General features: G+C 47.6%; 1 pseudogene; it reads right to left on the reverse strand.

Moving 5' to 3' along the window:
* LOC147983395 (uncharacterized) overlaps positions 1–23,434 on the reverse strand; it is a 28,773-nt pseudogene extending 5,339 nt beyond the window's left edge.
* Positions 23,435–27,537: the final 4,103 nt, after the last annotated feature.

The raw sequence follows: 27,537 nt of genomic DNA on the forward strand, positions 1-27,537 counted from the left end.
CTAAATTTTAAGATAAATAGTGTTCTCCCTGAGTAAGCACCGTTGCCAAAGTTCGTCGTGCCCAGACACCACGTGATGATCGGGTGTGATAAGCTCTACGTCCATCTACAACGGGTGCAAGCCAGTTTTGCACACACAGAATACTCAGGTTAAACTTGACGAGCCTAGCATATGCAGATATGGCCTCAGAACACTGAGACTGAAAGGTCGAGCGTGAATCATATAGTAGATATGATCAACATAGTGATGTTCACCATTGAAAACTACTCCATTTCATGTGATGATCGGTTATGGTTTAGTTGATTTGGATCACGTGATCACTTAGAAGATTAGAGGGATGTCTTTCTAAGTGGGAGTTCTTAAGTAATATGATTAATTGAACTTAAATTTATCATGAACTTAGTCCTGGTAGTATTAGCATATCTATGTTGTAGATCAATAGCTCGTGTTTAGCTCCCCTGTTTTATTTTTGATATGTTCCTAGAGAAAACTAAGTTGAAAGATGTTAGTAGCAATGATGCGGATTGGATCCGTGATCTGAGGTTTATCCTCATTGCTGCACAGAAGAATTATGTCCTTGATGCACCGCTAGGTGACAAACCTATTGCAGGAGCAGATGCAGATGTTATGAACGTTTGGCTAGCTCAATATGATGACTACTTGATAGTTTAGTGCACCATGCTTAAATGGCTTAGAATCGGGACTTCAAAGATGTTTTGAACGTCATGGACCATATGAGATGTTCCAGGAGTTGAAGTTAATATTTCAAGAAAATACTCGAGTTGAGAGATATGAAGTCTCCAACAAGTTCTATAGCTAAAAGATGGAGGAGAATAGCTCAAGCAGTGAGCATGTGATCAGATTGTCTGGGTACTACAATCGCTTGAATCAAGTGGGAGTTAATCTTCCAGATAAAATAGTGATTGACAGAATTCTCTAGTCACCATCACCAAGTTAGTAGAACTTCTTGATGAACTATAATATGCAAGGGATAACGGAAATGATTCCCAAGCTCTTCGTGATGCTGAAATCGACGAAGGTAGAAATCAAGAAAAGCATCAAGTGTTGATGGTTGACAAAGACCACTAGTTTCAAAAAGGGCAAAGGGAAGAAAGGGAACTTCAAGAAGAACGGCAAGCAAGTTGCTGCTCAAGTGAAGAAGCCCAAGTCTGGACCTAAGCCTGAGACTGAGTGCTTCTACTGCAAAGGGGCTGGTCACTAGAAGCGGAACTGCCCCAAGTATTTGACGGATAAGAAGGATGGCAAAGTGAACAAAGGTATATTTGATATATAGATTATTGATGTGTATTTTACTAGTGTTCGTAGCAACCCCTCGATATTCGATACTGGTTCAGTTGCTAAGAGTAGTAACTCAAAACGGGAGTTGCAGAATGAACAGAGACTAGTTAAGGGTGAAGTGACGATGTGTGTTGGAAGTGGTTCCAAGATTGATATGATCACCATCGCACACTCCCTATACTTTCAGGATTAGTGTTGAACCTAAATAAGTGTTATTTGGTGTTTGCGTTAAGCATGAATATGATTTGATCATGTTTATTGCAATAGGGTTATTCATTTAAGTAAGAGAATAAATTGTTGTTCTGTTTACATGAATAAAACCTTATATGGTTACACACCCAATGAAAATGGTTCGTTGGATCTCGATCGTAGTGATACACATATTCATAATATTGAAACCAAAAGATGCAAAGTTAATAATGATAGTGCAACTTATTTGTGGCACTGCAGTTTAGGTCATATTAGTGTAAAGGGCATAAAGAAACTCCATGCTGATGGACTTTTGGAATCACTTGATTATGAATTAGTTGATGCTTGCGAACCATGCCTCATGGGCAAGATGACTAAGACTCCGTTCTACGGAACAATGGAGCGAGCACAGATTTGTTGGAAATCATATTGTTGGAAATATGCCCTAGAGGCAATAATAAAATGATTATTATATTTCCTTGTTCGTGATAATTGTCTATTATTCATGCTATAATTGTATTATCTGAAAATCGTAATACATGTGTGAATACATAGACCACAATCTGTCCCTAGTGAGCCTCTAGTTTACTAGCTCGTTGATCAACAGATAGTCATGGTTTCCTGGCTATGGACGTGGGGATGTCATTGATAACGGGATAACATCATTAGGAGAATGATGTGATGGACAAGACCCAAACCTAAGCATAGCACAATGATCGTGTAGTTCATTTGCTGTAGCTTTTCTGGATGTCAAGTATCATTTCCATAGACCATGAGATTGTGCAACTCCCGGATACCGTAGGAGTGCCTTGGGTGTGCCAAACGTCACAACGTAACTAGGTAACTATAAAGGTACATTACAGGTATCTCCGAAAGTGTCTGTTGGGTTCGCACGAATCGAGACTGGGATTTGTCACTCCGTATGACGGAGAGGTATCTTTGGGCCCACTCGGTAATGCATCATCATAATGAGCTCAATGTGATCAAGTGGTTGATCACGGGATCATGCATTACGGTACGAGTAAAGTGACTTGCCGGTAACGAGACTGACGAGGTATTGGGATACAGACGATCGAGTCTCGGGCAAGTAACGTACCGATTTACAAAGGGAATTGAGTACGGGATTGATTAGGTCCTCGACATCGTGGTTCATCCGATGAGATCATCGAGGAGCATGTGGGAGCCAACATGGGTATCCAGATCCCGCTGTTGGTTATTGACCAGAGAGTCGTCTCGGTCATGTCTGCTTGTCTCTCGAACCCGTAGGGTCTACACACTTAAGGTTCGGTGACGCTAGGGTTTTATAGATACGAGTATGCAGTAATCCGAAAGTTGTTCGGAGTCCCGGATGAGATCCTGGACGTCACGAGGAGTTCCGTAATGGTCCGGAGGTGAAGAATTATATATAGGAAGTGTTGTTTCGGCCATCGGGAAAGTTTCGGGGTCACCGGTATTGTACCGGGACCACCGGATGGGTCTCGGGGGTCCACCGGGTGGGGCCACCCATCCCGGAGGGCCCCATGGGCTGGAGTGGGGAGGGGAACCAGCCCTTAGTGGGCTGGTGCGCCCCTCCCTTGGGCCCCCCATGCGCCTAGGGTTGGGAACCCTAGGGGAGGGGGCGCCTCCACTTGCCTTGGGGGCTACTCCACCCCCTGGCCGCCGCCCCCCCTAGGAGATCCCATCTCCTAGGGCTGACGCACCCCCCTAGGGGGCCTATATAAAGGGGGGTGGAGGGAGGGCAGCCGCACCTCAAGTCTTGGCGCCTCCCTCTCTCGTGCTACACCTCTCCCTCTCGCAGAAGCTCGGCGAAGCCCTGCTGCGTTCACTGCTGCATCCACCACCACGCCGTCGTGCTGTTGTATCTTCATCAACCTATCCTTCCCCCTTGCTGGATCAAGAAGGAGACATCATCCGCTCCGTACGTGTGTTGAACGCGGAGGTGCCGTCCGTTCGGCACTTGGTCATCGGTGATTTGAATCACGGCGAGTACGACTCCATCATCCACGTTCTCTTGAACGCTTCCGCTCGCGATCTACAAGGGTTTGTAGATGCACTCTCCTCTCGTTGCTAGTTGACTCCATAGATTGATCTTGGTGAAACGTAGGAATTTTTTTTGTTTTCTGCAACGTTCCCCAATAGTGGCATCATGAGCTAGGTCTATGCGTAGTTACTATGCACAAGTAGAACACAAAGTAGTTGTGGGCGTCGATATTGTCAATTTGCTTGCCGTTACTAGTCTTATATTGATTCGGCGGCATCGTGGGATGAAGCGGCCCGGACCAACCTTACACGTACGCTTCCGTGAGACCGGTTCCACCGATTGACATGCACTAGTTGCATAAGGTGGCTGGCGGGTGTCTGTCTCTCCCACTTTAGTCGGATCGGATTCGATGAACAGGGTCCTTATGAAGGGTAAATAGAAATTGGCAATTCACGTTGTGGTTTTGGCGTAGGTAAGAAACGTTCTTGCTAGAAACCTATAGCAGCCACGTAAAAAACTTGCAACAACAATTAGAGGACGTCTAACTTGTTTTTGCAGCAAGTGTTTCGTGATGTGATATGGCCAAAAGTTGTGATGAATGATGAATGATATATGTGATGTATGAGATTGATCATGTTCTTGTCATAGGAATCACGACTTGCATGTCGATGAGTATGACAACCGGCAGGATCCATAGGAGTTGTCTTTATTTATTTATGACCTGCGTGTCAACATAAACGTCATGTAATTACTTTACTTTATTGCTAAAGCGTTAGCCATAGTAGTAGAAGTAATAGTTGGCGAGCAACTTCATGGAGACACGATGATGGAGATCATGATGATGGAGATCATGGTGTCATGCCGGTGACAAGATGATCATGGAGCCCCAAGATGGAGATCAAAGGAGCCATATGATATTGGCCATATTGTGTCACTATTATTTGAATGCATGTGATGTTTATCATGTTTTTGCATCTTGTTTACTTAGAACGACAGTAGTAAATAATATGATCCCTCATAATAATTTCAAGAAAGTGTTCCCCCTAACTATGCGCCGTTGCGACAGTTCATTGTTTCGAAGCACCACGTGATGATCGGGTGTGATAGATTCCAACGTTCACATACAACGGGTGTAAGACAGATTTACACACGCAATACACTTAGGTTGACTTGACGAGCCTAGCATGTACAGACATGGCCTCGGAACACAGAAGACCGAAAGTTCGAGCATGAGTCGTATAGAAGATACGATCAATATGAAGATGTTCACCGATGTTGACTAGTCCGTCTCACATGATGGTCGGACACGGCCTAGTCAACTCGGATCATGTTATACTTAGATGACTGGAGGGATGTCTATCTAAGTGGGAGTTCATTGAATAATTTGATTAAATGAACTTAATTATCATGAACTTAGTCTAAAATCTTTACAATATGTCTTGTAGATCAAATGGCCAACGTTGTCCTCAACTTCAACGCGTTCCTAGAGAAAACCAAGCTGAAAGACGATGGCAGCAACTATACGGACTGGGTCCGGAACCTGAGGATCATCCTCATAGCTGCCAAGAAAGATTATGTCCTACAAGCACCGCTAGGTGACGCACCCGTCCCACAGAACCAAGACGTTATGAACGCTTGGCAGACACGTGCTGATGATTACTCCCTCGTTCAGTGCGGCATGCTTTACAGCTTAGAACCGGGGCTCCAAAAGCGTTTTGAGCGACACGGAGCATATGAGATGTTCGAAGAGCTGAAAATGGTTTTCCAAGCTCATGCCCGGGTCGAGAGATATGAAGTCTCTGACAAGTTCTTCAGCTGTAAGATGGAGGAAAATAGTTCTGTCAGTGAGCACATACTCACAATGTCTGGGTTACATAAGCGCTTGACTTAGCTGGGAGTTGATCTCTCGGATGACGCAGTCATTGACAGAATCCTTCAGTCGGTTCCACCAAGCTACAAGAGCTTTGTGATGAACTTCAATATGCAGGGGATGGAAAAGATCATTCCTGAATTATTTGCAATGCTGAAATCAGCAGAGGTAGAAGTCAAAAAGGAACATGAAGTGTTGATGGTGAATAAAACCACTAAGTTCAAGAAAGGCAAGGGTAAGAAGAACTTCAAGAAGGACAGCAAGGGAGTTGCCGCGCCCGGTAAGCAAGCTACCGGGAAGAAGCCAAAGAATGGACCCAAGCCCGAGACTGAGTGTTTTTATTGCAAGGGAAGTGGTCATTGGAAGCGGAACTGCCCCAAATACTTAGCGGACAAGAAGGCCGGCATCACGAAAGGAGCTGCGGAATAAGCGGAGACTGGCGCAGGACGAGGTGACGATGCGCGTCGGGAATGGTTCCAAGGTCGATGTGATCACCGTCGGCACGCTACCTCTACATTTACCTACGGGATTAGTTTTAAACCTCAATAATTGTTATTTAGTACCAGCTTTGAGCATGAACATTGTATCAGGATCTCGTTTAATATGAGATGGCTACTCATTTAAATCCGAGAATAATGGTTGTTCTATTTATATGAGAGATATGTTTTATGGCCATGCTCCGATGGTGAATGGTTTATTCTTAATGAATCTCGAGCGTAATGCTACACATGTTCATAGTGTGAATACCAAAAGATGTAAGGTTGATAATGATAGTCCCACATACTTGTGGCACTGCCGCCCTGATCACATAGGTGTCAAACGCATGAAGAAGCTCCATGCATATGGACTTTTAGAGTCTCTTGATTATGAATCATTTGACACGTGCGAACCATGCCTCATGGGTAAAATGACCAAGACTCCGTTCTCAGGAACAATGGAGCGAGCAACCAACTTATTGGAAATCATACATACTGATGTGTGCGGTCCAATGAGCGTTGAGGCTCGCGGTGGCTATCGTTATGTTCTCACCCTCACTGATGACTTGAGTAGATATGGGTATGTCTACTTAATGAAACATAAGTCTGAGACCTTTGAAAAGTTCAAGGAATTTCAGAGTGAGGTTGAGAATCAACGTGACAGGAAAATCAAGTTCTTGCAATCAGATCGTGGGGGCGAATACTTGAGTCACGAATTTGGCACACACTTAAGAAAACGTGGAATAGTTTCACAACTCACGCCGCCTGGAACACCTCAGCGTAATGGTGTGTCCGAACGTCGTAATCGCACTCTATTAGATATGGTGTGATCTATGATGTCTCTTACCGATTTACTGCTATCATTTTGGGGCTATGTTTTAGAGACTGCCGCATTCACTTTAAATAGGGCTCCGTCGAAATCCGTTGAGACGACACCGTATGAATTATGGTTTGGGAAGAAACCTAAGCCGTCGTTTCTAAAAGTTTGGGGATGCGATGCTTATGTCAAGAAACTTCAACCTGAAAAGCTCGAACCCAAGTCAGAAAAATGTGTCTTCATAGGATACCCTAAAGAAACTATTGGGTATACCTTCTACCTCAGATCCGAAGGCAAGATCTTTGTTGCCAAGAATGGATCCTTTCTAGAGAAGGAGTTTCTCTCGAAAGAAGTAAGTGGGAGGAAAGTAGAGCTTGATGAAGTACTACCTCTTGAAGCAGAGAGTAGCGCAACTCAGGAAAATGTTCCTGTGGTGCCCGCACCAATTAGAGAGGAAGTTAATGATGATGATCAAGATACTTCAGATCAAGCTCCTACTGAACTTCGAAGGTCCACAAGGACACGTTCCGCACCAGAGTGGTACGGCAACCCTGTCTTGGAAATCATGTTGTTAGACAACGGTGAACCTTCGAACTATGAAGAAGCGATGGCGGGCCCGGATTCCGACAAATGGCTGGAAGCCATGAAATCCGAGATAGGATCCATGTATGAAAATGAAGTATGGACTTTGACTGACTTGCCCGATGATCGGCGAGCCATAGAAAATAAATGGATCTTTAAGAAGAAGACAGACGCGGATGGTAATGTGACCATCTGTAAAGCTCGGCTTGTCGCTAAAGGTTATCGACAAGTTCAGGGGGTTGACTACGATGAGACTTTCTCACCTGTAGCGAAGCTGAAGTCCGTCCGAATCATGTTAGCAATTGCCGCATTCTATGATTATGAGATATGGCAAATGGACGTCAAAACGTCATTCCTTAATGGTTTCCTTAAGGAAGAATTGTATATGATGCAGCCAGAAGGTTTTGTCGATCCTAAGAATGCTGACAAGGTGTGCAAGCTCCAACGCTCGATTTATGGGCTGGTGCAAGCATCTTGGAGTTGGAACATTCGCTTTGATGAGATGATCAAAGCGTTTGGGTTTATGCAGACTTATGGAGAAGCCTGCGTTTACAAGAAAGTGAGTGGGAGCTCTGTAGCATTTCTCATATTATATGTAGATGACATACTTTTGATGGGAAATGATATAGAACTTTTGGACAGCATTAAGGCCTACTTGAATAAGAGTTTTTCAATGAAGGACCTTGGAGAAGCTGCTTATATATTAGGCATCAAGATCTATAGAGATAGATCAAGACGCCTCATAGGTCTTTCACAAAGCACATACCTTGATAAGATATTGAAGAAGTTCAATATGGATAAGTCTAAGAAGGGGTTCTTGCCTGTGTTGCAAGGTGTGAAATTGAGCTCAGCTCAATGTCCGACCACGGCAGAGGATATAGAAGAGATGAATGTCATCCCCTATGCATCAGCCATAGGGTCTATTATGTATTCCATGCTGTGTACCATACCTGATGTAAACCTTGCCGTAAGTTTGGTAGGCAGGTACCAAAGTAATCCCGGCAAGGAACACTGGACAGCGGTCAAGAATATCCTGAAGTACCTGAAAAGGACTAAGGAAATGTTTCTCGTTTATGGAGGTGACGAAGAGATCGTCGTAAAGGGTTACGTCGACGCTAGCTTCGACACAGACTCTAAATCACAAGCCGGATACGTGTATATATTGAATGGTGGGGCAGTAAGCTGGTGCAGTTGCAAGAAAAGCATTGTGCCGGGATCTACATGTGAAGCGGAGTACATGGCAGCCTCGGAGGCAGCACACGAAGCAGTCTGGATGAAGGAGTTCATTACCGACCTAGGAGTCATACCAATGCGTCAGGCCCGATGACTATCTTCTGTGACAACACTGGAGCTATTGCCCTTGCCAAGGAGCCCAGGTTTCGCAGGAAGACCAGGCATATCAAGCGTCGCTTCAACTCCATTCGTGAAAGTGTTCAAAATGGAGACATAGAGATTTGTAAAGTGCATACAGACCTGAATGTAGCAGATCCATTGACTAAACCTCTCCCTAGAGCAAAACATGATCAACACCAGAATTCCATGGGTGTTCAATTCATCACAATGTAACTAGATGATTGACTCTAGTGCAAGTGGGAGACTGTTTGAAATATGCCCTAGAGGAAATAATAAAATGATTATTATATTTCCTTGTTCATGATAATTGTCTATTATTCATGCTATAATTGTATTATCCGGAAATCGTAATACATGTGTGAATACATAGACCACAATGTGTCCCTAGTGAGCCTCTAGTTTACTAGCTCGTTGATCAACAGATAGTCATGGTTTTCTGGCTACGGACATGGGGATGTCATTGATAATGGGATCACATCATTAGGAGAATGATGTGATGGACAAGACCCAAACCTAAGCATAGCACAAAGATCGTGTAGTTCGTTTGCTCTAGCTTTTCTGGATGTCAAGTATCATTTCCTCAGACCATGAGATTGTGCAACTCCCGGATACCGTAGGAGTGCCTTGGGTGTGCCAAACGTCACAACGTAACTGGGTGACTATAAAGGTACATTACAGGTATCTCCGAAAGTGTCTGTTGGGTTGGCACAAATCGAGACTGGGATTTGTCACTCCGTATGATGGAGAGGTATCTCTGGGCCCACTCGGTAATGCACCATCATAATGAGCTCAATGTGATCAAGTGGTTGATCACGGGATCATGCATTACGGTACGAGTAAAGTGACTTGCCGGTAACGAGACTGAACGAGGTATTGGGATACCGACGATCGAGTCTCGGGCAAGTAACATACCGATTGACAAAGGGAATTGAGTACGGGATTGATTAGGCCCTCGACATCGTGGTTCATCCGATGAGATCATCGAGGAGCATGTGGGAGCCAACATGGGTATCCAGATCCCGCTGTTGGTTATTGACCAGAGAGTCATTTCGGTCATGTCTGCTTGTCTCCCGAACCCGTAGGGTCTACACACTTAAGGTTCAGTGATGCTAGGGTTGTATAGATATGAGTATGTAGTAATCTGAAAGTTGTTCGGAGTCCCGGATGAGATCCTGGACGTCATGAGGAGTTCCGGAATGGTCCGGAGGTGAAGAATTATATATAGGAAGTGTTGTTTCGGCCATCGGGAAAGTTTCAGGGTCACCGATATTGTACCGGGACCACCGGATGGGTCCCGGGGGTCCACCGGGTGGGGCCACCCATCCCGGAGGGCCCCATGGGCTGAAGTGGGGAGGGTCTAAGGGCTGGTGCGCCCCTCCCTTGGGTCCCCCATGCGCCTAGGGTTGGGAACCCTAGGGGAGGGGGCGCCTCCACTTGCCTTGGGGGCTACTCCACCCCTTGGCCGCCCCCCCCTAGGAGATCCCATCTCCTAGGGCCGGCGCACCCCCCTAGGGGGCCTATATAAAGGAGGAGGAGGGAGGGCAGCCGCACCTCAAGCCTTGGCGCCTCCCTCTCCCCTGCTACACCTCTCCCTCTCGCAGAAGCTCAGCGAAGCCCTGCTGCGTTCACTGCTGCATCCACCACCACGCCGTCGTGCTACTGTATCTTCATCAACCTCTCCTTCCCCCTTGCTGGATCAAGAAGAAGGAGACGTCATCCGCTCCGTACGTGTGTTGAACGCGGAGGTGCCGTCCGTTCGGCACTTGGTCATCGGTGATTTGAATCACGGCGAGTACGACTCCATCATCCACGTTCTCTTGAACGCTTCCGCCCGCGATCTACAAGGGTATGTAGATGCACTTTCCTCTCGTTGCTAGTTGACTCCATAGATTGATCTTGGTGAAACGTAGGAAATTTTTTTGTTTTCTGCAACATTCCCCAACACATATATACTGATGTATGTGGTCCGATGAATATTGAGGCTCGCGGCAGGTATCATTATTTTCTAATCTTCACAGATGATTTGAGCAGATATGAGTATATCTACTTGATGAAACACAAGTCTGAAACATTTGAAAAGTTCAAAGAATTTCAGAGTGAAGTGGAGAATCATCGTAACAAAAATAAAAGTTTCTACGATATGATCGCAGAAGTAAAATATTTGAGTTGCGAGTTTGGCCTTCAGTTAAAACAATGTGAAATAGTTTCACTACTCACGCCACCTGGAACACCACAGTATAATGGTGTGTCAGAACGTCATAACCGTACTTTATTAGATATAGTGCGATCTATGATGTCTCTTACCGATCTACCACTATTGTTTTGGGGTTATGCATTAGAGACGGCTACATTCACGTTAAATAGGGCACCATCTAAATCCGTGGAGATGACACCGTATGAACTGTGGTTTGGCGTGAAACCTCAGCTGTCGTTTCTTAAAGTTTAGGACTGCGATGCTTATGTGAAAAAGTTTCAATATGATAAGCTCGAACCCAAATCGGAGAAGTAAATCTTCATAGGATACCCAAAAGAAACTGTTGGGTACACCTTCTATCACAGATCCGAAGGCAAGATATTCGTTGCTGAGAATGGATCCTTTCTAGAGAAGGAGTTTCTCTCGAAAGAAGTGAGTGGGAGGAAAATGGAACTTGATAAGGTAATTGTACCTTCTCCCGAATTGGAAAATAGTTCATCACAGAAATCAGTTCCAGTGATGTCTACACCAACAAGAGAGGAAGTTAATGATGATGATCATGAAACTTCAGATCAAGTTACTACAGAACTTCGTAGATCAACCAGAGTGAGATCCGCACCAGAGTGGTACGGTAATCCTGTTCTGGAGGCCATGTTACTTGACCATGACGAACCTACGAACTATGAGGAAGCGATGATGAGCCCAGATTCCACAAAATGATTTAAGGCCATGAAATCTGAGATGGGATCCATGTATAAGAACAAAGTATGGACTTTGATTGACTTGCCCGTTGATTGGTGAGCCATTGAGATTAAATGGATCTTCAAGAGGAAGACGGACGCTAATAGTAGTGTTACTATCTACAAAGCTAGAATTGTTGCAAAAGGTTTTCGACAAGTTCAAGGTGTTGACTACGATGAGAGTTTCTCACTCGTATCTATGCTTAAGTCTGTCCGAATCATGTTGGCAATTGCCGCATTTTGTGAAATCTGGCAAATGGATAAACAAAACTACATTCCTTAATGGATTTATTAAAGAAGAGTTGTATATGATTCAACCAGAAGGTTTTGTCAATCCTAAAGGTGCTAACAAAATATGCAAGCTCCAGCGATCCATCTATGGACTGGTGCAAGCATCTCGGAGTTGGAATATATGCTTTGATGAGTTGATTAAAGCATATAGTTTTATACAGACTTGCGGTGAAGCCTGTATTTACAAGAAAGTGAGTGGGAGCACTACAACATTTCTGATAAGTATATGTGGATGACATATTGTTGATCGGAGATAATGTAGAATTATTCTGCAAAGCATAAAGGAATGTTTGAAAGGAGTTTTTCAAAGAAAGACCTCGGTGAAGCTCCTTACATATTGAGCATCAAGATCTATAGAGATAGATCAAGACGCTTGATAAGTTTTTCAATGAATACATACCTTGACAAGATTTTGAAGTAGTTCAAAATGGAACAGTCAAAGAAGGAGTTCTTGCCTTTGTTACAAGGTGTGAAGTTGAGTAAGACTCAAAACCTGACCACGACAGAAGATAGAGAGAGAATGAAAGTCATTCCCTATGCCTCAGCCATAGGTTCTATAAATATGCCATGCTGTGTACCAGACCTATTGTATACCCTGCCCTGTGTTTGGCAAGGGAGTACAATAGTGATCTAGGAGTAGATCACTGGACATTGGTCAAAATTATCCTTAGTGGAATAAGGATATGTTTCTCGATTATGGAGGTGACATAAGGTTCGTCGTAAAGGGTTACGTCGATGCAAGTCTTGACACTAATCCAGATGACTCAAAGTCTCAATCTGGATACATATTGAAAGTGAGAGCAATTAGCTAGAGTAGCTCCGTGCAGAGCATTGTTGACATAGAAATTTGCAAAATACTTACGGATCTGAATGTGGCAGACCCGTTGACTAAACTTCTCTCACAAGCAAAACATGATCACACCTTAGTACTCTTTGGGTGTTAATCACATAGCGATGTGAACTAGATCATTGACTAGTAAACCCTTTGGGTGTTGGTCACATGTCGATGTGAACTATGGGTGTTAATCACATGGTGATGTGAACTATTGGTATTAAATCACATGGCGATGTGAACTAGATTATTGACTCTAGTGAAAGTGGGAGATTGAAGGAAATATGCCCTGGAGGAAATAGTAAAGTTATTATGTATTTCCTTATATCATGATAAATGTTTATTATTCATGCTAGAATTGTATTAACCGGAAACATAATACATGTGTGAATACATAGACAAATAGAGTATCACTAGTATGCCTCTACTTGACTAGCTTGTTGATCAAAGATGGTTATGTTTCCTAACCATAGACATGAGTTGTCATTTGATTAACGGGATCACATCATTAGGAGAATGATGTGATTGACTTGACCCATTCCGTTAGCATAGCACTTGATCGTTTAGTTTGTTGCTATTTCTTTCTTCATGACTTATACATGTTCCTATGACTATGAGATTATGCAACTCCCATTTACCGGAGGAACACTTTGTGTGCTACCAAACGTCACAACGTAACTGGGTAATTATAAAGGTGCTCTACAGGTGTCTCCGAAGGTACTTGTTGGGTTGGCGTATTTCGAGATTAGGATTTGTCACTCCGATTGTCGGAGAGGTATCTCTGGGCCCTCTCGGTAATGCACATCACTTAAGCCTTGCAAGCATTGCAACTAATGAGTTAGTTGCAGGATGATGTATTACAGAACGAGTAAAGAGACTTGCCGGTAACGAGATTGAACTAGGTATTGAGATACCGACGATTGAATCTCGGGCAAGTAACATACCGATGACAAAGGGAACAATGTATGTTGTTATGCGGTCTGACCGATAAAGATTTTCGTAGAATATGTGGGAGCCAATATGAGCATCCAGGTTCCGCTATTGGTTATTGACTGGAGACGTGTCTCGGTCATGTCTACATTGTTCTCGAACCCGTAGGGTCCGCACGCTTAAGGTTTCGATGACAGTTATATTATGAGTTTATGAGTTTTGATGTACCAAAGGAGTTCAGAGTCCCAGATGAGATCGGGGACATGACGTGGAGTCTCGAAATGGTCGAGACGTAAAGATCGATATATTGGACAACTATATTCAGACATCGGAAAGGTTCCGAGTGATTCGGGCATTTTTCGGAGTACCGGAGAGTTACGAGAATTCACCGGGAAGTATATGGGCCTTATTGGGCCATACGGGAATAGAAGAGAGAGGCCAAAAGGAAGGAGGCGCCCCCCCTCTGGTCCGAATTGGACAAGGGGTGCAGCCCACTTTTCCTTGTTCCTCTCCCCCTCTTTCCTTCTCTCCTACTCCAACAAGGGAAGGAGGAGTCCTACTCCCGGTGGGAGTAGGAATCCCCCCTTGGCGCGCCCTCCTCCTAGGCCGGCCGCCTCCCTCCCTTGCTCCTTTATATATGAGGGCAGGGGGGCACCCCACAGACACAACAATTGATCATTGATCTCTTAGCCGTGTGCGGTGCCCCCCTCCACCATAATCCACGATAATATTGTAGCAGTGCTTAGGCGAAGCCCTGCGACGGTAGAACATCAAGATCATCACCACGCCGTTGTGCTGACGGAACTCTTCCCCGACATTCTGCTGGATCGGAGTCCGGGGATCGTCATCGAGCTGAACGTGTGCTAGAACTCGGAGGTGCCGTAGTTTCGGTGCTTAATCGGTCGGGCCATCAAGACGTACGACTACATCAAACGCATTGTTATAACGCTTCCTCTTTCGGTCTACGAGGGTACGTGGACAACACTCTCCCCTCTCGTTGCTATGCATCACCATGATCTTGCGTGTGCGTAGGAAATTTTTTCAAATTACTACGTTCCCCAACATGAAGTTCACTACATCGGACATCTCGGGTCACCTATTTTTTTTCAATAACGAAATACAGGTATTAAGCAACATCTTAATATACCCCCACTAACAAATATTAGACATGTCTATATATTAGCTAGCTATATGTTACAAAATATTAATGGAGCAACTAATACTACCGGAGCAACTACAAATCTTTACACAACTAATTAGTTAACATCTAAATATATTTACGTATACTACCGGAGCAACTAACAATAATCACACACCTAATTTATTTCACATCGAAACATATTAACAAATACTACCGGAGCACCTACGAAAAATAAAATGTTGGTTGAAATATACCCTTGAAGCGTGCGTGCGAACGACGAACGACGGCCTTCACTCACCGGAATCGGAGCGGGAAACTCCACCAAACTGCCGGAGCTTCACCTCCACCGCCTCCACCACACTACCCCAACTTCTCCACCACCACCACCACCTCCACCGCCGCAACAAGCTCCACCAATGAGCTGGAAAAAAACTCCACCTAAATGCTCACCACGACCACCACGAGCTACCCCATCAATAGATCGAGGTCTCTTTTGGTTGCCCTAACTGAGTAGAATCCATTCAGGGTGCCAAATCCGCAAATAAATGGTTCATTTAGGTGTAGAAATTGGGGGCATTTTGGTGTACAGAGAGGAGAAGGAAAGAACAGAAGAAGAACGCTCGCGTGCGTGGGAGACGCAGGGAGCCTGCCGTGCCACGTGAGGTGGGTCCACACCCTATCGGCCGCAGCTGGCCGATCGGCCCGCGGTAAGCCGACAGGGGCTCGCCCTGTGACAGCCGCGCCGACAGCTCCCTCTCTCCCCCCTCGCGACGTGGCCTGCCCAATCAGCGCGCGACACGTCGCAGGCTGGCCAGCTGTCGGCCTGCTACTGGCCGAGTGCACCCAGTCGCCCTGCTGTGGGCTGACTAGGCCCAGTCGGTCGGCAGCGGGCGACGGTGTATTATTTCTGAAATTCTTTTTTTAAGTGTAATATTTGTGCAAATTAATAAAAAATGTATTATTTTTAAAAAATTAGCCATACAATGGTACCGTATCATATTAAATGATGTACTACTATGTGTCACACATGACAATAAATGAAGTCATCTTTGATACCAACATATGATACTATGCACTACGGATGTAGTATCATATACTAGTATCATATGGATGATAGTAGTATATGATACTACCCACTACGACTAACGACTAGCCTAAAGATCCGTACTGCAAGAAAACACGAAGATGCTTTCTTTTTGGTTGCTTGTCAGAAAGATTGCATAACGAGGGAGATGATTGCAAAGTAGCAACACCCAAAAGGCAACACCACAGATAAATGGCGCAAATGTAGATAAAATACCAACAATTACATACAACATAGGCCAGCTATTGTAGCACTACGTCAAATTTCCTGTATTATTTTTGGCTTTGTTGATCACCAAACATTTTCTGTGCATGATTTCTGTCTTCTTAGTGATATACATAGTTGGTAGTGGAACTCTTGCGACTGTTCTTCTTTTTGTGGGAGAGGATTCCATCGTCCACTAGGCTCAATGTCTCTCATGTTACGACATGATAATTTTACAGGGAAGACAGTATTTTCTAAATCTGGGCACATTACACACGATGAATGGTAAAATTTCAAAAATAGCAAACAAAGTTAAATAAATCTGAATTTGTGTGGCTTCGTTTATGACTAAATGTAGCAGGTGCTTCAAACTTTATCAAATGACATCCGAGGAGCTTCATAAAAAACAGAATTAGTGCTCAAGGTTTTGTGTACTTTTGAGCAGAAAATTTATTTATTTTTTGTTTGGAACTCCTCGGATGTCATTTTGGCAAAAAAAAAAATGGAAGCACCTAAAATATTTGGTCATAATCAAAGCCACAAAGTTTCATCTAAAAATTGTTAATTGTTTTGATTTACTGTTCAGCACGGAATGCATTGGCATGTAGGCACAGCTTTGCTTGGACCAGAAAATACAAATATGTAGTAGAAACTACGTGGTTACAAAAAAACAGTGCATAAATTATGTTGAGATAGGGTGCAATGTGATTATAAAAGTTGTCATTTAAACAAAGAAAATTTTATTCTTATTTATATATAATAATTATTATTCATGTATATGTGTCGAACACAATCTGCTAATATCCAACGACTCCCCACTGTCTCCGACAAGGACCCGGTGAAATTAAATTCTCCAACATACCAGCAAATCCCTGGCTAGCCCATTAGCCCCATAAAGCCTTAGTGACCTTTTAAGTTCTAGGGGACTAGTCTACTCCTCTTTCTCCTTGATCGAGATGTGGTTAGACCCTAAAAAGTTGTTTTGGAAGAGAAAGAAAAGCCTATACAAACTCCATACAAAGGCCTTATTTTTTGCTTTTTACCTTGAGCTGCCATGTTGTCATGTTGACAATCGTGGGAAATAGACAGCTAGTGGTGACTTACGCAATATTAAGCGGCCACGCGAAAAGAGATTGTAGTCTAGCATTTGTCTCAAAATGAGGCACGATAAGGGCCCGGGGTCCCTCCCACTCTGGACTCGGTTTTTTTATGTTACCATCAAGGCAGGCTTTTGTCCTACAAATCTTCAGGTGTCGCAGCCTCCGCCTCATCATAGGTGCACGACACGTGGCCACCCTCACACATTTTTTTTAGATAAAAGGCCACAGCCCGACTTTATAGATAAAGTCACCAGGCAAAGTTAACAAGGATCCAGACAACCAGCACAGGAATAACAGAGTATCAAGTCAGAACACGAAAAGGAATGTCTAAGTACATGGCTCCCAGGCCAGTACACGGCACGCGGGCCGGAAGAGGATAAGATAACGAAGCAACGCAGCAACGTCTACGGGTCCGCTTGGTTTGGAAGGATGGAGATAGCAGAATATCGGATCTTGGCCAACATGGCGTCAAATGCATCCCTGTCCTCCTCCTTAGTCAATAATCTCCACTGCTGCAGGAATATACAAGTCTTAAATAAGCAATCAGCAGGCTTAGCAGGAAAAACATGTTCGATAGTAAATTTGTTCCTTGTCGTCTATAAGGACCAACATATGGCAGCAAAGCCGACCCAAAACAATCTCCTTTGGGCCCCAACCAAAGAATTAGCCAAGGCTCGTAAGTCCGCAAAGGAGGTCGGAGCCCAGGAGACATGCAACCAAGATCTGATACAACACCAAAAGAGCTTAGCCAGGACGCAGTTAAAAAAAATATGAGGAGTATCTTCTCTCGTCCCACATAGAACACAGCTGTCAGAACCCGGGCCATTACGTTTACGAATTTGGTCACCCGTAGGAAGACGCCCACGAGAGGCTTGCCAGAGAAACACTCTAATCTTAGGGGGAATACGAGCTTTCCATATCCACTTAAATTTAGAGGTAGTTGATCCCTCAATAAGTTTGCTATACAAGGATTTAACCGAGAAGCGGCCAGAAGTAGAATGGGGCCACACAACTGTGTCTTCCTCCTTCAAGAGCGAAGGGAAGAGGGCAGCAAGACGCTGCCAGTCTTCCAACTCTGCAGGAGAGAGGGAGCGGCGCAGCTGAAGGTCCCAGTAATTCGACGCAAGCTCCGAGATAGAGATCTGAGTGTTTGGACAGTAGGAGAATAAAACAGGGAAAGTAGAGGCCAGCGGAGAGGCCCCACACCACCAGTCGAGCCAAAACCTAGTAGATTTCCCATTGCCAACAACATATTTGACTAGGCCTTGAAAGGTAGGCCGATGTTTAACAAGATCGCGCCAAAATTGAGATGCCCCAGAAGCTCGGGCAAACATTGGGCTACAAAAAGGGAAGTATTTCGCCTTTAAGATGGAGAACCACAAAGGTTTGTCTTGGGGAGTGTTCATGATCTTCCACCACCATTTAATGATCAGACATTTGTTCATAACCAGAGTGTTAATGATGCCCAGCCCCCCAAGGCTTTTGGGCTTACATATGGTGTCCCATTTAACCAGGCGATACTTCCGCTTGTTATCGGCCGCGTTCCAGTAGAGGGCCCCTCCGTGTTTGTCAAAACCAGCATGAGTACCCATAGAAAGAAGGTAGAACCCCATCAAGAACATAGGGAGGGAGGAGAGACATGCATTAATTAAGGCCACTTTGCCCGCCTGAGTGTTATATCTGCCCCTCCAGGGCATCACACGATTACCGACCTTGGTCACCACAGGAGAAAAGTCCTTGGCATAGAGCTTGTCAGAAGTGATAGGCAAGCCCAAATACTTAATAGGAAAGGAGCCCAGAGAGCAATTTAATAGGCGTGCCACCCTTTGAGCTTCGACGTCAGACACACCCGTGACAATAACTTTGCTTTTAGAAAAATTAATCTTGAGCCCCGAGAGAGCTTCGAAACAGAGGAGGAGAAACTTGAGATTGGCAATGCAAAGATCATTAAGTTCCACCAAGATAATAGTATCGTCAGCATACTAAAGATGCGTGATTCCTTCCGGGATGAGGTGGGAACTAACAGGGGAAATATGATCGGCCTCCGCAGCTCTAGAAAGGATATTAGAAAGGGCATCCGCAACGAAGTTAAAAAGAATCGGCGAGGCCGGGTCGCCTTGCCGTAGGCCCCTAGAATTTTTAAAGAAGTTACTAATATGCCCATTAACATTAACAACAGTGTGGCCCCCCATAACCAACTGCATGATACGGTGTACCACCCCACTGTCAAACCCTTTTGCAAGTAGGACTTGTCTCAGGAAACCCCAACTAACTGAATCGTAGGCCTTTTCAAAATCTAATTTGAGTATAATTGCCTTGTTCCCAGATTTGTGAATATCATGAACGATTTCGTGGAGGCAGAGAACTCCGTCCAGAATGAAGCGCCCCTTGATAAAAGCCGACTGAGTATGAGATAGGGTGCGGTGGGCCACCGGGGTGAGGCGAGTGGCCAGACACTTGGCAGGGAACTTGGCAAAGTTATTAATGAGCGCGATAGGTCTAAACTGGGAAATTAAGTCAGCACCCTTAATCTTGGGAATAAGAGAGATCACCGCATAATTCAGCCTGGAGATATCAATTGTGCCCAGGCAGTACCCTTGAATCACTTGGCAAATAAGATTTTTAAGAATAGGCCAAAACTTTTTAAAGAAGGGGATAGAAAACCCATCCGGGCCAGAGGCAGAATTAGGGTTAGCCTTCGTGATAGCAGACAAAATTTCCTCTTCAGAATAGGGAATCATCAAGTCCGAATTTTTCACCTGAGAGACCAAATTTCCCTGGTACCAGAAGTTAGCAGCAAGCCTGAAACCCTGATCAGGCTTGGCAGAGAGAAGGGAAGAAAAGAAAGAGACCACGTGGTTAAGGATGATGCCCTGGTCGGAAGTACGAATCCCATCTATGATCAGGCTATCAATTAGACATCTGCGCCGTCTCCCATTCGCAATCGTAAAGAAATAGGCAGAGGGGGAATCCCCTTAAATAGCCAATTGGTGGCGCCCCTTTGGCGCCAATAAATCTCGTTAAGCCGATGCAGGTGCATCAACGCACGTTCAAGGGAGAACTGGAGGGACCGGTCAGAGTCAGAAAGGCCAGAGGCATCCGCCCGAGCATCAAGGGCCTCAATCTGGGACAAAAGAAGGGCCTTCTCCCTGCGCTCCTGTGCCGCGTAGTTCCGGGACCATCCCCGAAGGAATTTGCGAAGCAAAGCCGAACAGTTATGCCAATCATCCATGGGTCCAAAAGAACAATGAGGGATAGAAAGAATCGTATTTATTTTGGAGCCCAGGAGGTCACAGAAACCCTCAATAAGGAGCCAAGAGGCGTCAAACTGAAATCTAGAGGGGGAGGAAGTAGAGTGAATTCCAGCATCAAGAATAAGAGGGGCATGATCCGAGCCCACAATGGCCTTAGATTTAAGTGTCGTGAGCGGGAAAAGAGAGTCCCAATTTGAGCAAACAAGAATGCGGTCTAGGACGGAGCAAATAGGAGAAGGCTGGTGGTTGGTCCAAGTGTACCTAGATCCCACCCTAGGGATCTCACACAGGGCGCAAGAACTTATGAAGTCATTGAAGGTGTCAGCCAGAGCCCACAAGAAATTACTAGTATTCTTGTCCGGCGGGGTGCGAAGCAAGTTAAAATCACCACCAATCACCAAGGGGAGCGAACAAGCTTCTATTTTATTGGAGATTTTGTCCAAAAAAATGGGAGAGAGGGCGTGGTCGGCGGGGCCATACACAACCATAAATTCCCAGAGAGAGTTAAGCTGTCGATGGAAAAGCACAGTGCTAGCCCAAAAGATACCATGATCAAAAGCAACAAAATCAAAAACATCCCATTTCAAACCTAGCAGAATGCCACCAGAATGGCCCGAGGAGGGAAGGAAGTTCCGGTCAAACCGATCCGCCCCCGCGATAGAGGAAAGCTCATGAGGAGAAAAGGAGGATTTAAAGGTTTCAATCAAGCCTATCAAGTCAATATTGTCCCCTGACCAAGTCTTTAATTTGGTCTCGGCGTCCCCGAGCGCCGAAACCTCTGATGTTCCAAAAGAGGGCTTTCATTTATAAGAAAGGTTTTTGATGCTCAAACTAGACCTGCAGGGGGCCAAGCAGGATTTAGCCCGTTTAGAAGCCCCCTTTTTTTACTTGGGTCCCAGCCCCACCACCAGCGGCCACCGCCTCCGAGCACCCACCAGCCACAACTGGAGGGGCAGAAGGTGTTGCAGCCACTTCCTTAGCCTTAGCCAAGGCCGCCTGGGCCACTTCATTAGCCCTAATGATAGCAATCAGAGAGGAGGGAGAGCCATGGTTGTGATCTAGAGCAATACACACGTCCGCGAGTACCTTAGTCAGGAGATCATCCGAGAGGGCAGGTAGGACAAGCCTAGTAGGTGAGGAAGAAACATGAACCAACTGTGCAGGGGAAGAAGGAATACCTGAAGCGGGAAGGAATACATGAACCAACTGTGAAGCAGGTAGGACCGCGCGTCGAGCCGCCTTGTCGACCACCCTCATGCCACTGTCCCGGAACCGACCACTCTTGCGAGCCGTAGAAGATGGGGACCGGATCGGAGAGGACCGCACCGCAGCCGGAGAGGACAAGCCCACCGCATCACCCATATCACCGTCAAGACGGCGACACAGACCCGCTGCAGAGAGCTTCATCCCCGAGGAGGCCCGACTTCGAGCAGAGAACTTGCGGACAGAGGATTTGCGCTTGGAGGTAGGGACCGACGCCACACGACGTGGGGAGGCAGGGAGGTCTTCAATACCTGAGAGAGACGGGGAGCCCACGAGCAGGGAGGTTGGAACAGACTCCCGACATAGGGGTACCCGCAGGCGGAGCGACAGGAGCAGACTGAATAGGCGCGGACTCCAACTGATCCTTCCCACCATTCCTGTTCTTAGGGGCATTCTCCTTGAAAAGCTTGTGACTTTCTGAGCCCATGCCATCCCACTCAGACGTAGTAAAGTGAGGAAGCGACCCGCCGCTAAGGTTGCGAACATTATCAGCATCCCTAGCATGACGATCATCAGCGGGAGGAGGGGGCAGTGGTGGGGAACGGGAAGAAGCAGCCCCGTCCACGCGCACCCGGAGCCTGAATCCATCCGCAGCAGGGAACACATCGACACTACCATGAACACACAAGAGGTCAACCACCCAGATCTTGAGACGCACTGGTCCAAGAACAGCCAAGGAATCCTGATCCACCAAGATTGGTTTACCAATGAGAACGCCAAATGCCATGACAAATTCAGTAGAGCGGAGGGAAGGAGGGATATCATCAACCAACACCCAGATCTCAGAGAGAGGGGATATAGGCTTCGCCCCATTGGCAGCAGCTTTAACCGAAACGACCAGTTGATTCAGAGGGAGGGTGAAGCTTGTGCGAGAAGAGATCATCTTTAGACTGCTTTTAGAAGGAAAGACCACTGCAAAATCAAAGTCAGAGAGCTGTCGGATCTGCCAGTCCCACCCTCCTTCATCCCATAGCTACAGTTCATCCTGGAGGGTTTGGGGAGAGATCTTGTGGTCTTTGACCGAGATGATGGCAGCATTAGAGAGAGCAGGGGCCACTGCGACTTGTGGGACCTCACAGTCCAGCGCGAAGAAAGAACATCCAGGGAGCCCTTGGCCAAAGTGCACAAACGACGCAGGTTTACGGCGGTTGTTGCAGTTCACAGTGAGATGTCCAGCCTCACGGCAGATCAAGCAGAAGGGGGGATTAAAGCAGCGCGACTGGTAGTGCCCAGGTTGGTGACAAGCGAAGCAGGTGAGGTTAGGGTTAGGTGGTTGGCTAGACGGAGGAGGAGGGCAAGACGGAAGGGGAGGAGGAGGAGGGGGAAGGATACCATCGCCCAGAGCACCAGAGGACGAGCCCGGGCCCGACGACGGGAACCGGTGGCCAGGGCCGTCGGAGCCGCCGCCCCCACGTCCCAACGAACGCCCGCCAAATCCAGAAGACAAGGACGGAGCACGGCCGCCGCCGCGAGCCATGGGACCAGGGCCATGCAGGGGAGGAGGGGGAGGACGGGCTGCAAGGCCAGAGCCACCCGCCGCCACCACGGCCTCCCATGGATCGGTCCCAGATCCGCCTGATCCAGGGGCCTCAGATCCAGATCCGGCCGCAGCCGGCGTCGGAGCCCCAGCCCGCCCGTCTCCCTGGAGCCCCGCCAGCCCCGACGACCAATCCTCGCGCTTGCGGGCCACATGGAGACGAGCCGCCTGCTCGGCCTCGAGCTTGGAGCGAAGGGAAGCCTCGAGTTCCAGATCGGCGGCCCCATCGCCCGCGTCCTCCCGCTGCCGCTTCTGGCCAGAGATCGCCTCGCTGGACGACCCACGCGAGCGATCCATGGCGACAACCGCCGCGAAGGGGAGGGAGAGAGGTGGAGGAGGAGGGGATCTGCGAAAGGAGGGGATGCGGAAGCGATAGCGGCGAAGGTCAGCAGGAGAGGCAGGAAACCCTAGAAATGGGGGGTGCGAGCCCTTACGAGCCCATAAATACCCCGAGGAGGCTAGGCCGGCCGGGGGGGAGGCGAGGGCCGGGCCAGTCAAGATGGGCCTAGAAAAACGGGCCAAGCCAGGCCCAGGACCTAAGACAGAAAGAGGGGGCAAATCAGAAGAGGACGAAAGCACCAGAGGCCCAGCAACCGCAGCCGACCCAGAACAGCCCAACTGAGGCGGAGCGGGGGCCCACGAGCCTCCCGCACCGGAGCCAGATCTAGGGTTAGGGGGGAAGCGCCAGAGCCAAGCTCGACGCCATCCCCGCCGCAGCCGCCGGCGACGAAGGCGACAGGGAGCGCGAAGAGCGAGCCGGACCACCCGAACGGGAGGCCGCACCCCCAGGGGCCACGCAGCCTGGCGAAGAGAACGCCTCCGAGCGCCTCCCACGCCGTCCACGCCGCACCTGGAACCAACCAGAGCTCCCAGCCTCTGCGCAGATCACCGGGCGGCCCCGGCCGCCCGGAGCGAACTTTCGGACCCTGGCAGCCGCCGGCGCACCAACCAGAGGCGGGTCCGCCGGGAGAGAGACCAGGGGGAGAGGGGAAGGGACATCCTCAACATCGAGATCCGAATCCGCCTCTTCCGATGACAGAGCCCAGAACTTGTTCCGAGGCCTAGAGACAGGACTGGATCAAGAGAGGGGCGCCGCGCAGGGCGAGGAGGGAGGGGAGGCGGGGAAGAGGGCCGGTGACGAGAGGACAGGGGACGCAGGGAGCGACGAGCCATGGGGTCGGAGGGCGGACGGGGAGGGGAGGACCGGGGAAGAGGGAGGGGAGGGGGAGAGAAGAGCCATCTTCAATCAGTCAAAGGAGGCCTTATAGTTTCACCACCCTCACACATGACCCTCGCGGGCGTTGTCATTCGAGGTTGCAGGCAGGTCCTACTAGGTCTTCACCGAGAGCAGCTCCTTTCTGCTTGCAAAATACCTTTTGCGTCGTGACCTAACTATTGCAGTGAAATCAAAGGCTCGCGTAAAAGAAGAGAACAAACTAGAGAACAAAACGGATTCCTTTGCTTGTCATGGAAGTGCGATGATCATTGGAAAACCCATGTAGGGATTTCACAGCAAACAATACTTCATACTATTCATTACAACTCCATAGAACACCAGTTCTATGATTGTCAAACCTTTTTAGAAGGAGCAAGATCAGCTACGCCACCATATCTCCAGCTCTCTAACAGTACAATAGGTTTTTTCCTACAAATTGCCCGAGGGGTGAGGTGCTCGAACTCGGCAAGATGGACGCAGTCGTTGCTCAGTCATTACAAGAGTTGGTTGTGCGGTTCAGTTTAGAGACATTGAGAGGGACCAAAATTACAAAGTAGCCTGTTGAAGATGCACCTTTAGAATTTGACCAATGCACCGATCCTTCCCATAGAGTACCACGGTACCTTAAAAATCCTCTATTCAGTATTCTTCTAATATCTCATCTCTCACATGTATAGCCACACTATATAAACCTTTCAACCACAACTCAGCTCGGAAGTGCAATACTAGTTAATCGTTCGGACGGGCCTCATAGCCACAATTGATATATCCTCTCAAAACCAAGCCCTTTTATAAGGGTATCAACAACTTCTTCACCCCATCCTTGTGAAATCTATCACAATAATCTTGTTTACCGAAGTACCAATGTTATATTGATGAACGCACATCAGAAAACAGGTCATGGACTACATTGAGACGCTAACAATGTAAATGGTAACTGCATGTCTGAAATATACTTTTGCAAAGTTTTCCATGCATGCCAAAGTATGTTTCGTGTACTAAATCACTAGTACAACACAAACGCCTCTGCCTTCAAAGCTTAGAGATCTCGAGTTGCATCTTCGGTAATATGTATTACAAGGAGCTCTATTTTATAATGGTATAAGAAAGAGAGACTTGTAGTTGAGCCACCATGTAGGTGCACCCCTCTATCTCGACCGTCCAATTTTGCATCGAAGCTCTGTGTGTAAAAAACCCCACTTTTTCATTTCTCCCAAACAATACAAGATTTGGACTTGAAGCTGCAGGACAACATCACACAAGTACTACTATCTCTATTAACTGTTTTATTTTTTTTGGGTGCAACAGGAATATCTAAAATGGTGATGCTTATTGTAAATAATATCATTTGAGAAATTTATGTTGCACCAAACAATCTGAAACATTTTCTGCTTCGAGTAGTTCTTGTATGATGTTGATTGTTGGCCTTCAAAGTTGATCTGAGTGCCTGAATCGACTGGGTACGTACCACTATACTGGGATCAAGAGAAATACTAGTTTAAAATGTCCTCCTTTTCTAAAAAAAATGTGAGTATCACGCCAATCAAGCGGCCTTTGCGACAAGCGATGGTAGCCTGTCGTCAGTCACGTTGCCATGCCCGCGAGCTGCTAGTGGATAGAACCAGTACGTGATCCATGATTTTTTCGTGAATACACAAAGCTTGCATATCATTCATTGATAGGTAGAAGAAAAATTACATAGACATACAAGAGGAAAAGAGAGAAACACCACACAAGGTGTGGGAAAGACACAAGAAGGGATACAACACAACATAGACTCTCCTAGCTCGAACTCCAGCCTGCGGCAAAGAGACGAGATACAAAGGTATCTGGGCCGCGTCGCGACCAACGTCGGGCACCATCACCGCACGGCCACACCTCCGGGACGAACCAAATCAACGTACCTCCCACCTAAGTGCCTAGAGGATCGGCAAGTGGGTTGCAGGATCTGGCCGAACTAGGAGGAGAAACTACGGAGAGAGCGTCGTCGAGGCCATACATAGCGCCCCGGATGCCCACGCCAAGAGGAGCAGCCTGGACCGGCAAAGCGTCTGAAGTCTTCAAATCCAACACCGAACACACCACAAGCAACAAGATAGTTCCTTCATGAAGGATACAATGCCAAGCCGCCGTCGTTGTCCGATCTAGCAGACTAGATCTAGGGTTTCCCCTGATACTCGCGTAGGGGCGCAGAGAAGAGGCCATGGTGGCACCTCCAAGAAGGAAACGACACCCGCAGGTGTCACTGCCACCAGCATCGGCAAGCCAAGCAAGGCTTTCGTCCGGCCAAATTCCGCACAATCCCAAAGGTTGGTGGATCAAGATTCAGAGACAAGGAAAACCAAAGCAGGCTGTGACCACAACCACCGGAAGGAGAGCCGCGCCAATCACCGGGAAGATGACATTGGGCACTGCTAGACACACCGCCAGACACAGCCACCACGGGGCTCGATCCACCGCTCATGGCACACCACAACCAGCACAAGGGAGATGCATGGCTGGGAGCCTTCGACGAGGCTCCGCCGCCGGGAAGACGACGGGCAGCCGGAGGCCAGGGGAATCAGCCCCACCTCGGCCAGCCAGAGAGGAGGCATGGTCGGGACAAGGTCCTGCCGCCGGGAGGACGCCGGACATCCAAGGATAGGGGGGTCGGGTGGCCGGGCGAGGTGGTGCGTAGGGGAGGGCGGGGGAGGAGGGACGCGCCGCGCCAGGGCACCGCTGGTGACGACGGCGGGGAGGGACTGCGGCGGCGGTGCTAGATCTGACGCCGGAGGGGCGCCGCCGGGATGGCCAACCAGGAGGCACGGGGAGGACGGATCACCGGATCCGCCACCAGGAGGAGCGTCGCCGGCCGTCGGGAAGGGCGCCGACGAGCCACCCGCAGGCGGGCCGCCAGCCGCGGGGCCCCGCGGGAGGAGAGGAGAGCCGCGCCACGGGGGGAAGGCCCCGCCGCCGCCGCCACGACGCGGGCTTCGCCTGGTGGTGGCCTCCGACGGCCGCGAGGGGATTAGCTGGAGAAGGGGGCGGGGCGGCGATGGCGCGGTTGGGGCTCACATCGAGATGTCGATTCGTTTTCTGCCCCAAATGAGATGGGGAATTAGTCACCTCTGTCCCTTCATCTTTTTGAAAGGAATCGAGGCCTATCTATTTTTTTTCAAAAAGGGGGGACTCCCCGGCCTCTGCA

The sequence above is a fragment of the Triticum urartu genome, chromosome 2A (genome assembly GCF_056163025.1).
Source record: "Triticum urartu cultivar PI428250 chromosome 2A, HENAU_Tu73, whole genome shotgun sequence".
Lineage (NCBI taxonomy): Eukaryota > Viridiplantae > Streptophyta > Magnoliopsida > Poales > Poaceae > Triticum > Triticum urartu.